Source organism: Anopheles aquasalis, chromosome 3 (assembly GCF_943734665.1).
Source record: "Anopheles aquasalis chromosome 3, idAnoAquaMG_Q_19, whole genome shotgun sequence".
Lineage (NCBI taxonomy): Eukaryota > Metazoa > Arthropoda > Insecta > Diptera > Culicidae > Anopheles > Anopheles aquasalis.
In genome coordinates this window covers 518,963-522,500 of record NC_064878.1, presented here as the reverse complement: position 1 = coordinate 522,500, position 3,538 = coordinate 518,963, and positions in this window count along the sequence as shown.

Below are 3,538 nucleotides of genomic sequence, written 5' to 3'. Positions count from 1 at the left end.
TTGTTACGCTTCTCCGGCCAGGAATCCTGGAATCTCGAGCGCTAAGGGGCTTGTTTACTCGTTAGTTAACACGAGCTAAATCATAATTTTCATCATTCTCGCCGAGTCGAGCAGCAGCAGCAGCAGCAAGGAGCATTCATTCGGCCTGTGCGCTTCGGGGATTTTCCGGGAGAAGAAAGAAGAACCGCGTAAGGATGTTGAGCTCGCTCGCTAGAATGCTAGAGATAGGCTAGGGGCCATTGGGGTGCCCTATTGGCCATCAAACGATACCCGGCGCCCGGCGGAATTGTTTCCTAGCATCTCGCCCTGGCGCTGGCGAACAAAGCGACCAGAGAGCGGAAGTTAATCTTCTTCTCCTCCACGCGAAAGTCCCTGCCACAGGATGTTATAATTTGATTAAAACGTTTCCGAATCCAGCGATCCCGCGGCTCTGTCCTGGGTGTGTCGCCTTGGGCACCGGAATTGGGCCGCAGAAGACGCAGGCAGCCGGAACAAAGAAGTTGAGTCAACGCGCCAACACCGAGGCTACAAGGAAGTGCGCGTAGAGAGAGTGAGAGAGAGAAAGAGAGATTTGCAACTTTCCAATTGAGTTTGTAACTTACGACGTTCGACAGTAATGTGGCGGAAGTTGAGGCGCACCAACATTAGCGCTTTATACGGTCCGTAGGAGGAACACAGAACAGATGCAGAATATGCTAATCGAATGAAAATACTTTGCGATCCTGAACAAGGCTTTTTACGCAGTAGAATCCTAGATGAAGGTGCTGAGGGGGATGAGAGTCCGCCAGGAACGTGTGTTCCACTGTTTCCGAAAGACATTCCGCAAATAATGGCGGACGGGTCTATTGTCGGAAATGCTCGTGATATCCTTCACTTGTCGTCTATTGAGAATTCACTTCAGCTTTTGAGCTCGCTTCAGCTGCAAATAGGCGATGGAACTACGTCAAAAAGGATCGTCACGCACGAATTGGTACGGCTTTCGGTTCGCTCCGGTTCGGCTGCACTCCGTAGAAACTCAATCCGACCGTGTCCAAGCCAGTTGCAGTTGCCTTTGAATGCAGATACGGCGAAGAGATTAACAAACACATCCGAAGGCTGTGCGGCCGTTCATAATCTTGCAAAAGAGCTCTCCCTCTCTCTGCCTCTGTTCGGTCCGTTGGTCGTCAAATGGAATTGAATACCGGTCGAGAAGGTACCTGACCCCTCGGGCGTTATGACCTCAATTTGTGTTCGCGTTCGCGAATGATCGATCGATGGAAGTTCGGGCCTTGAAGGGATCTTCAACCTGTACTCCATCGATCCTTCCTCTAATCACGCGTTCGTGCACTTTGCAGACGAGGATACGGATAGAAAGGTCATAAAGCTCGCTTATCGGTAGCTACCGATCGAATGCTAAATGATCGCTTCTTGATCGCCGAGCGAAGGTCACGAGGTAGCGAAGGGAAAGGAAGAAAAAAGGGAAATTAAAAAGGGATACGGGGATTGAAAACGAGGGCAAGGTAGTGAGCATAAAAACATAAATTCAAATCCCTCCGCCCCATCCCCCTCCCATGCTCCCGGAACCCAAGGATTCATTCTTTTCCAATCCAAACCGAAGAATAGAGTGGAGAAAACCCCCGCTGGCGAGCGCATTGGCACAGGTGTGAACATCCGATCTGTGGAACGACCTGCGAAGGATCGCAGCCTTTTTGTTTCGCCCCTTTTTATGCTGCCTTCTCGTTCTCTGTGTTCCAGTACGGTGAGCATAAGAAGAAGAGCATAATGGAAACAACGAAGGATCCTTCTCGAGCTCCCGAACGGCCTGCCTTCTCGAAGGATGTACCGAAGGGGGCACAGGTTTACGCCCGGGATCCCGGGTCCTTTTTTATTTTTGGCAAAACCCTCGGAGTTGCCAAGCTACCTCACAATGGCGGCCGATAGAAAACCAACAACACGAAAAACAGTCAAACAAGTGACAGGGGACTGCCGGGTGCGGATTGCTTCCATTTCATTTGCCACGTAGCACCAACCGTCTTCCTCTGTCCGGCCTTCCAATTTCGTCCTCTATCAAATCACCCCCAGGGACAATCACAAAAGGACCCTTACAGGTCACGGTAGACTCCGGCCGATATGTGTCTCTTCAAAATTGTTTCTTTCTTATGGGCTTCTCTCTTTTGGTCTTCTGTCAACCCGATGATGATGCTGCTGCTGCTGGTGGTGCGCATGATGGTGACCAATTGTTCTGGGTGAGGCTGGGTCTTTGGGCTTTATTCCGAGAAATAAATTTTCTCACATCACGCACACGTACGATGGACAAAGCCAAGAAAAAAAGGGAATGGTGAATGGCAGTGGTAGCGGGATTTTCTAGATCACGAACCTCGTATGCTCCATTGTGATGCGTGTGATGCGAGTGAGAAGGAGATCCTCACAAGACCCTGCTACCCACAGGATTCACAGAGGACAGTAATATTAATATTTTTATCCATTTCCAATGGCTCCGGACGATGCATCAAGTAGAGCGTGACGAGACACTGCAACATTGTGTTCGTTCGTTCGTTTGCCCGGTTCCGAAATGGATTATCCGGATCGCAATGAGGGAGGTGTAATGTAAACGAAAGCATCACATCCTCTCACTGCTGTAGCCTCCAACAGCAACCAGTGGAATGCATCTTCGCCGGGCTGGAAAGTCGTACGAGGCCACACATCTAAGCCACGCGGACGGGACGTGGCCTTACATGCGAGGTCTTCTCCTCGGCCTAAAGGCTTTATCACCGTCAGTGACTTTATTTACCTTTTGGGTCTCTCTGCCTCTCTGTCGGACTCGGCCACTCCACTGCGTCGACCGGAAGCCAACGCAAACGCACCAGTACCGACGTTGGAGAAGGATTAGATTGGGCTTTTAAAAGGGGGCACTTATCATCACGATCATCATCATCGTCATCGTCACGATGTAAACGGCTAGAAAACCCTCTTGACGCTGTTTGCGCGCTGCTGCTGCAGTACCACCATCCGGAGACCGGGGTCAGTGCAAACACCAGACTGACAGCCTGGGCCTTAGCCCGAGAGCCTCATTCGAGTGGGTCTAAACGGAACCAGCAGCCAGCGAACGATAACGAACACACTCGTCGTTCCGTCGCTGGCTGCTGGAGAGACTTAAACCCCTTCTCAAACCATCCACCGGTCGGTGATTACATTACATCGTTCGTAAACTGATAAGCACACCTCCCAGCCCCACCCCAGACCCAGTGAGTGGGCCTACACTCAGGTAGGTCAGTTCCTTTCGGTCGGGCGAAGCAAAGGCGAAGGCGAAGAAGTTTATTTTAATACTCGTTCAAGCCGGTTACGCTGCTCTAACCGTCCGCTGCCGGTCCGGTTTTCAGCTCCTCGGTGTCGTGCTCGTGCAAAAATTATGCAATTCCCTCGACTCACTTCCTCTCTCTCTCTTTCTCTCTGTCTCTCGCTCTCTTTCCAGCTCTCTAGCGCTATCTCAATCGTGTGGCGGGTTTACGCAGCACCAGGCAGCTCCCAGTGTTTGCTGGGACGAACAAATAGGAAGTTG